Source organism: Delphinus delphis, chromosome 19 (assembly GCF_949987515.2).
Source record: "Delphinus delphis chromosome 19, mDelDel1.2, whole genome shotgun sequence".
In the NCBI taxonomy this organism is placed as follows: domain Eukaryota; kingdom Metazoa; phylum Chordata; class Mammalia; order Artiodactyla; family Delphinidae; genus Delphinus; species Delphinus delphis.
In genome coordinates this window covers 48765242-48774527 of record NC_082701.1, presented here as the reverse complement: position 1 = coordinate 48774527, position 9286 = coordinate 48765242, and the positions used below count along the sequence as shown (strand labels likewise).

The window sequence follows — 9286 nt, the reverse complement described above, 5'->3', positions numbered from 1 at the left end:
CCCCCCATCCCAGGGCACTTAGCACTGTTTGTACCTGTTTAATTATTGGTGTGATTTTTAAATTTTTATTTATTTATTTATGGCTGTGTTGGGTCTTCATTTCTGTGCGAGGGCTTTCTCTAGTTGCGGCGAACGGGGGCCACTCTTCATCACGGTGTGCAGGCCTCTCACTATCGTGGCCTCTCTTGTTGTGGAGCACAGGCTCCAGACGCGCAGGCTCAGTAGTTGTGGCTCACGGGCCCAGTTGCTCCGCGGCATGTGGGATCTTCCCGGACCAGGGCTTGAACCCGTGTCCCCTGCACTGGCAGGCAGATTCTCAACCAGTGCGCCACCAGGGAAACCCCATTGGTGTGATTTTTATTTAACGTTTGTTTTATTCATCACCATATGTCCAGCCAGCACCTTTTACAGTGCCTGATCTGATATGTGCACTCAAAACTTCTTCTCTGGGATGCGTGAGTGAATGCAAGTTGTCAATGAAAAAAATCAATCAATAGTCAATCTAAGAAAGAAATGGAAATTTTTATTACAGCCAACCTGAGGATTAAAACCCAGGAAATAGTCTTTCAGAAAGCTCTGAGCACTGCTTTTCCTGTTAGAGGTCCAGGCACTTAAGTTTTTGAGACAAAGGGTTATACATCAAAGTAACATGTTGACGGTTTACGTAGTCCAACAAGGCAAGTAGTGGGTTACTGTGACCCCTTACAGCGTTGAAAGAGGAATGTTATCTCCTGAGGAGTTACCTCGCTGGCGCCAGGAGAAAATACCCCCCCCTCCTTTTTTTTGGCGAGTAGGCATTCCTGTGTCTTCTGAGGGGGTCTAGTTAATGTATAATGCAGATGCACAATGCACATTAAAGGGACGAAAGTAGTGGCTCAAACAGGCAGAGAGAGAATTTTATGTTTAAAATGTTTCTTGTCCTGCCTTAAAAATAATTGTATTTCCGCTAAGTAAACCAGTTCCTTACAGTAATACAACTGCTTTTATTACCCAACCGCACTTGGGTCCGTTAGCCAAACACTCAGCAAAGCCAGTCCACTGACACTAGGCTGTGGTGAAGTGTGGTGTTTATTGCAGGTGCCAAGCAAGGAGAATAGGCAGCTCATGCTCAAAAAGACCCAGACTCCCCAATGGCTTTCAGGGAAGAGTTTTTTTTTTTTCTTTGCGGTATGCAGGCCTCTCACTGTTGTGGCCTCTCCCGTTGCGGAGCACAGGCTCCAGATGCGCAGGCTCAGCAGCCATGGCTCATGGGCCCAGCCGCTCCGCGGCATGTGGGATCTTCCCGGACCGGGGCACGAACCCGTGTCCCCTGCATCGGCAGGCGGACTCTCAACCACTGCGCCACCAGGGAAGCCTGGGGAAGAGTTTTTAAAGGCAACATTTGGGATGAGGGTTGCAGGGGACATGACTTTCTTCTGATTGGTTGTTGGTGGTGGGGTAACAAGGTGGTCTTGCGACTCTTGATCGTCAACCTTCTGGTTCCAACTAGTCTGGGGTCTATGTGCTTGTGGTCAACATGTACCCCATCCTCCACCTGGGTGGGGGCGGGGGGGAGAGGTCTTAGTTCTTGCAGAACAATTCAAAGATGTGTGTCAGATTGTATATATATCCCTCGAGGAGGAACTAGTACCCTGTTTTATTGCTGACCTATTGTTTCTTGACTGCTTTTCCTCTGTTCCTGCGTTCCCTCACTTCCCTAATTAATAACTGCTTGAGTCTGCTCTTTGGAATTCAGGGAAGACCTAGGAGACCAAAGCCTTTTTCTACAAAAAAGAAATGGGTACGGAGGGGCTTTTTTACCCAGGAGGACCCCACAAGGTCCTGCTCGGTTTCAATCCCCCTTTTCTTTGATCCTCCTCAATCCTAAGGGGAACAGGGGCAGGACAAGAAAGAGAATAAAGTTTTGGATAGAGAGGTTAATCATAAACTCAGCAGGGGAACTCGGTTTTAAGGGGACTCGATTTCACTTTACAGGGGGTATACGTGGTTAGAGCGTGGACTCTAGAACTGGACCGCCTGGATGCGTGTTCTGCCCCAATCTCATCCTGGCTGTGTGCCTTATCAAGTTGCCCTCTCTGAGCTTATTTTTTCACAAATAACACCAACTTTGATTTGAGAAGTTTGCTTTGAAGATTATATGAGTTAATGCTCAGAAAATGCTTACCAGTGCCCTGGCATATCATCAACAATCAGGAAATATTTGCTCTTGCAATTATGTGCAAAATACTCTTAGTGTCAGGAACAATGGGGAAGGCTTCACCCAGGAGGTGGCATTTGAGCTGAGACTTCAAGGCTGAATAAAAATGTGCCAGGCAGCAGTGGAAGGTAGTCAGAATCACCAATGAATGATAAAGTGTTCAAATCGTTGAGAAAAATCCTGAGATAATTCAGGAATACTGGAGACTAAAGTGCAGCGACAACAAAAATAAGCTAATAACTGGAAAGATTATACCAAGTTCATGGGTAGGAAGACTAAACATTGTAAAGATATGCATTCCTCTCAAATTAATCTATAAATTCATTTCAATTCCAATGAAAATCCCAACAGAATTTTTATTTGACAAGCTAAATCTAAAGTTCAAACTTTTGCAAGGAGCCGAGAATAGATAAGACACTTCTGAGGAGAGGGGGGAAATGAGTCTTATCAGAATAAGACTCACTAAGTGATAGTAACTGACGTAACCGTTAGCTATTGGCATGAAGATAGAAAAATAGATGAGTAGCGTAAAATGAAGAGCCTAGAAGTAGACCCAGGCTTAGATGGAAACTTGCTACGCAAGAAAGATTACATGGACTAACCAGTGCCTACTGGCAGCTGCTAAACTAATTAGTTTTTAGCAGTAGAGGCATTTTTCTTTCACTAAATATGTTAAACACATAACAAAAGTTTGATCATAATATGTAACAAATTGATAAAGTTATTTGTGATTTTTTAATCCACGAGTCATTCAGTTTTTCCCGATTCTCATCAATTGAAATGGGAATTCAATTGATACGTGCAAATTTATCTACCAGAAAATACTGACAAAGTACTGATGAGGACGTGTAGCAACCGCGTCTCTCATTCATTGCTGGTGGGAATATAAAATAGCGCAAACACTCTGAAAAATAGTTCGGTGGTTTCTTATAGAGTCAAACATACATTTACCATAAAACCCAGCATCACACACCTGGGAATTTATGCTAGAGAAATGAAAACTCATGTTCACACAAAAACCTATATGTGAATGTTCAGAGGAATTTTATTTACAATAGCTCCAAGCTAGAAACAATCCACGTGCCCTTCAGCGGGTGAGTGGTAAAGAAGCTGCACTTTATCCACGTGGTTGGAATACTACTCAGCAGTATAAAACAAGAAAGAAGAAAGAAAGAAAAAGAACGTACTTGGATGGATCTTAAGGGCATTATGCGGAGAGTAAAAAGCCAATCACAAAATGTTACGTACGGCATTCCATTTATATAACATTCTGCAAGTGAAAAAAACTAGAGGGAGGTGGAACAGACCAGTAGATGCCAGGGGTCAGGGTTGGGGGAGAATGTGACTATAAAAAGGTGACTGAGCAGTTTTATATCCTAACTGTAGTGATGGACATACTAATCTATCCACGTGATAACGTTTCATGGAACTACACCCACACCCGCATACACACACACACACACACACACACACACTGCATGTAAAAATCATTAAAACCAAATAAAGTCTGTAGTTGAGTTGTTAGGATTGTACCAATGTCAGTTTCCTGCTTTTAATAGCATGCTGTGTCTGTATGGAATGCTGTGGTGGGGCAGTCTGCAGAATGGGAACTCTCTGTACTCTTTTTGCAACTCCTTATAAATTAAACTATGTTAAAATTTAAAAACCCTTTTAAAATTGCAGTAGGTAAAAAATAAACTTTAGACTAATGAATCCCATCCCTCCCAATTCATATTTTTATGGCTGATATTGTAGCAAAGAGAAGGGTATTACTGTCGAGAGGGTGACATGCATAAAACATGCCTAGGAATGCAATTGGTGAATAGTTTTTCTTAAACTTTAGATACTTTTATTCGAGTCTATTTGTGTCTATTTGGGCAGGGTGTGTAAGTATTTCAATGGATAGAGCAGCTACAAGGACTGGTCACTGCTACTAAAAGCAGGCATCGCTTGTCTCCAGGCTTTAACTTGGGAACACTGTTTTATTTGTAAGTAAGTTTTGGTTGCTAAAAATTCAGCAACCAAAATTCAGCTTGATTCGCTCAGAGTATAGGATGTTGCCATTAGAAGAGAGCGTTGGTCAGCTTTCGCCAGGTTCAGCTTGCAACAGCAAATATTTACTCCAGAGCTGCAAGTCGGCTGGGAGTCTGCGGTTTTCCAACTCTGCTCCCGGCTGTGGGTAGATTGTGGGCAGCTCCACACTCTTCTCATTTCTGAACTGTGGGTCTGCTTCACTTGCTCTCTCATTCCGAGACCCAGACTGAGGAAGAGGACGCTCTCAGGACACGCTGTTCCCAAGGCGGAGAGCAGGAGCAAGAGTGCTGGTGGGACCTCGCAGCACCTCTAGAGCTTCTGCTCAGGTACAGCGTACCTCATCTCCCCGCTTCCACTAGCCAAAGCAAGTCCCGTGGCCAAGTCCAAAGTCAACAGGGTGGGAATTGTACTCTGTCTGCAGGGAAGGATTGCAAAGATGGGAAGGGAATTAATAATTGTGCACAAATAATCTGACCTACCACACGTGATAAATGTTAAGTCCAGGGCACTACACTTAACATCTTTTAGAAGCGGTGTGTGTGGAAATGGGATCAACTTATTTGAGTTATATGAGCTTGGTTACTTGAGTTACAAGAATTCAGAAGTGAGATGGTTGTTACAGGGATATAAATTAACATAGCTCTTCAAACTGGAAAGTGAAATCAGACTTTTTTTCATACAAAATAAGTCTTATTTGGATGATTACTTTGACAATAAATACTGACTTTGCCAATTAGGTTATATAGAGGATGTTTCCCATAAGCCAACTGTGCTAAATTTGTAGCTTCAATATTTTGACACATGTATAGTTGAATCTCATGATAACAGAAAATAACTGTCCATTGTAACAGATGTATTGAAATTGTAAGATGTATTACAATTAACAATATTTTCATTTTCCCAAGTCTTTCTGAGTATATTGAGTCTTAAGAGATGCTTCTATGGTGAAAGAGGTATTTAATTATCATTTGAAAATCCTAATAAAGACTTTTTGGTGGAATTCTTGAAAGTTGAACAGGAAAATGACCCTAAAAGTCTGAGCAGCAAATGCTTTTCTGAGCCAGGTGCTTTCCAGTTCTTTGCTGTCAGTGAAATTGAGTGAGAACCAAATCAGGCTGCCAAATGATACAACATCCAAAACAATTTTCTATGATAGATCATTATGCGATTTTTAGTGAATTTGGTGCAACTTGGGAAAGTTCATTGAAGTAAGAAACTCTGCTCTTAAAAATCTTCTATTCCTATCTATTTACCTCAGCAAAGTTGCTCAGAGCCTACATCTATAACAGAAAATGAGGATAGAATTGATGCTGAATCTTGCCTCCACCAGGTAATAAGTAACATTCATCCATGGCTAACCGCTAACAAATCAAGCGCCATCGACCTTATTGAACTGCCTTTGCAATCAAATTTCACTTTTTATATATAATAATTATTTATAAAAATCTCTTATATTTATGTTGCTTTGGTTAAGTATATACTAATAATTACTGTCATAACTTAAAGCAGAAGAAAATTTTAACTCTTAGAGCCTTACTTTCATAAAAAATTTTGAAACATGAGTATTTCAATTTGTACACATATTTTTATTGTGGAAAAATACGGTTGGGAGAGCAGTAGAAGACTTCAAATAAAAAATATGTTAACAGAGATTTTATTAACTAAATGGAATGGAAATATAAGATAAATGAGAAACATAACTAGATAAAATTTTGGTCTGTCAAGGAAGAGTTTATTTGAGTAATTTTAAAGTGGAGGGCTTCCCTAGTGGCTCAGTGGTTAAGAATCCGCCTGTCAATGCAGGGGACACGGGTTCTTGCCCTGGTCCGGGAAGATCCCACATGCCACGGAGCAACTACGCCCGTGCACCACAACTACTGAAGCCCGTGCGCCTGGAGCCTGTACTCCACAACAAGAAAAGCCACCGCAGTGAGAACCCCACGTGCACCGCAACAAAGAGCAGCCCCTGCTCGCCGCAACTAGAGAAAGCCCGAACACAGCAACGAAGACCCAACGCAGCCAAAAATAAATTTAAAAAAATAAATAAATAAAGTGGATAATAGCATGTATCAAATTACTATGATATTTAGATTCCATTGGATACATGTTGAAAAGTGAAGTAACAATTTTATTTTTAAATGATATTTATAATAACCAGACATGACATTCTTTGCAACTCTCAGTTTGAACTATATGAAATTGTTAATATTCAACCATTTTCAACCTACAAATATGGCAGATTCATATGGCTCAAATTAGTATTTAAACTTATGCTATAATAACCTAAATGAGAAAAGAACTTGAAAAAGAATAGATACATGTATATGTATAACTGAATCACTTTGCTGTACACCTGAAACTAACAAAACGTTGTTAATCAACTATACTCCAATATAAAATAAAATTTTTTAAAATAAATAAAAACATTTTTTAATAAACTTATGATAAAAAATTTAGATGACAACTTAAAATGTGGAAAGAGATACATAATTTTTTCAAAATTACCTTAGGGTAATTTTGGGTAATTTTAGGGTAATGAGTGCACAAGAAGTTCAAAGATCATTGTCCTAGGAAAAAAAATCTGCACATATGTACAGGAGACATATAAAAGAAAGTTACGGTAATAGTGTTTTCAAGAACAAAAAATTTGAAAACTCCAATAACAAGAGAATAAATAAATAAATTGGGATATTTTCATGCCAGATTTTTACATAGCAGGAAAAATGAAGGAATTAGAGGTATAAATATAAATGAAGCTTATAAGTATTTGGTGAAAACTTTATAATATTTGGTGAAAGAAGTAAGTTACAGAAGGAGACTTACAGAGTGATAATGCTTATAACGTTTTAAATATGCAATATAATACTATATTTTGCTTAAGGATACAAACAGAAATAGTAAAAGTATAAAGACTAGAGGGATAAATGAACACCATATTCAGTCTAGTTTTAACCTGGTAGGGAGGAGGCCTGTGATAGAGAGGAGAGCTCCAACTATATCTGAAATGTTTTATCATTTTAACTGTGTGTGAATACAGAGATGTTTATCATATTTTCCTTTATAGTTTTTAACGTATTTTAAATATTGCAAAATAAATGCTCATAATATTTTTAAAGGGGCCTGCATATATTTAACACTAGAAAAACACTCATGAGACTCCAGGTATAAAATAAAGGAAAAAAAATATTTCAGACAAAGAATAGCTAATGTCCCACTTATTGAATATTTAGTCTCCAAAGGTCATCTTTGGGGGTAGGGGTATAGAGGGATAGTTAGAGCAGCATAGGGATGAAAAAGAACTGGGTGTTTTTAAGTTAGGGATCTTTTTATCACTGTGTATACAAGGGAGGTCTGAATGAAAATGTGAACTTTGATCCCTTTTCCAAATGGATGCTGGGTCCAAAGTTTTGTGCCATGAAATAGTAATGGTGGCCTTGATTGGGAAATCTGAAAACAGATTTGCTGAGTGAGGATTCAGAATTTCCCCTTTGCTCTAATTATTCAGTTCCCTTCTTGCTGAATGGCAAGTCCTTTTTTGCCCCCTCTCTCTTTCTTTCCGATACATCCATCAATAGAAAAGATAAAAATATTTGTTGGGAGGGTCTTCCCTTTAGTAAAATGCGCCCCTTTTATAGCACATTGCATTTCGTTGTTAAAGATGCCATATAGAGGGCTTCCCTGGTGGCGCAGTGGTTGAGAGTCCGCCTGCCGATGCAGGGGACACGGGTTCGTGCCCTGGTCTGGGAGGATCCCACATGCCGCGGAGCGGCTGGGCCTGTGAGCCGTGGCTGCTGGGCCTGCGTGTCCGGAGCCTGTGCTCCACAGCGGGAGAGGCCACAGCAGTGAGAGGCCCGCGTACCGGAAAAAAAAAAAAAAAAAAGATGCCGTATAGAGTTCTATCCCTCTGAATTAAGTTGTATAATTCTTTTTATATAAAGTTGTTCAGAATCTCCACAGTGCAGATTGTCAAGTGGACAATAAGGTAACTGTAGATGGAATGGGGTTCAGCAGAGGCAGAAGCCAGACTGCAGTAGGGTAAGGAGAGGACGGGAGATGACGCATGGAAACAAGCAAGATGAGACTCTTCTCTTTACAGAAGTTCAATTGTAAAAAAAAAAAAAGAGAGATTTACTTGAAAGGGCTAGAGGGTCAAAGGAGTTTTTAATTTGTTTATTTGTAGTATTATATACATTTTAACTCAATTTATACAAGGTTTAGCAGTATGCAAAAACAATATTATATGTTGTTTATGGGTCCAAACATATGTAGTAAATGTCTAAAGGCCACGCCAAGGAATAATAAGCTCCAAATTTAGGAGAGTAGTTATATAGGGGAATGCAGGGCAACAGACCTGGAGGACACAGGGGACTTCAACTATTATTTCTAATATTTTCTTAAGCTGAGTAGTGGGTGAACAGATTTTTTTTTTTACTTTGACATTTAAAAATATTAATAATAATGCTTTTACTTATATAAAATAAGTGAGGGGATTATTTCAAAAAATAAACAAAATTTATAGAAAGATCAAATTTTATTTAAAGTAGAAATAGGAAACTGGAAAGTCAGGTCTTTGCTTAGAAATTTCAGAAAAGAAGAAAAAAATAGAGGGATAGCAGAGAAGATATCAACAGAACCCCAGCTGTCATTTACAATATGTAAATAAATAATCTAGTGTTGCTTAACTCCAACCAAAAAGGGACAGAGACTGGAATATAACTGTTAAAAAAAAAAAGCAAGAGGAATGCAACAGAAGGGAAATTGTGCAAGCAGAAGGGAAGGTTTCCCAGTATGCCTAAACGACTTCCCTTACTATATTTGCAAAAGGTGGTTATATGGACCTAATCTGGAAGTCTGTATGTGTGGTTCTTTTCATCTGCCCTGAGGATGGTACAGCCGTCCCTCCAAGTATGGGCGGAGGAGGAAGGAGACAGAGGTGGAGCTTTGGATTGTATATAAATGTGAGTGTTCTCCCAACTGTGTGCCCTAGAATTTCTTGATTACCCTGAATATCTGGTGTTTCTTCCTGCCAAGCAGGCTACTGTTGAGGTCAAATCA

The 9286-nt window shown here is 39.5% G+C and overlaps 1 protein-coding gene and 1 long non-coding RNA gene across 2 annotated transcripts in view; both read left to right on the top strand.

Annotated features, from left to right (window-relative positions):
- The window catches only part of C19H17orf100 (chromosome 19 C17orf100 homolog), a 68903-nt gene that overhangs the window by 54068 nt on the left and 5549 nt on the right, over positions 1 to 9286 (top strand). The window lies entirely within an intron of this gene.
- LOC132415242 (uncharacterized) lies at positions 4466 to 6221 on the top strand. The gene is made up of 3 exons (XR_009517112.1): positions 4466 to 4557; positions 5490 to 5561; positions 6035 to 6221. It is a non-coding gene; the product is annotated as an uncharacterized lncRNA (long non-coding RNA).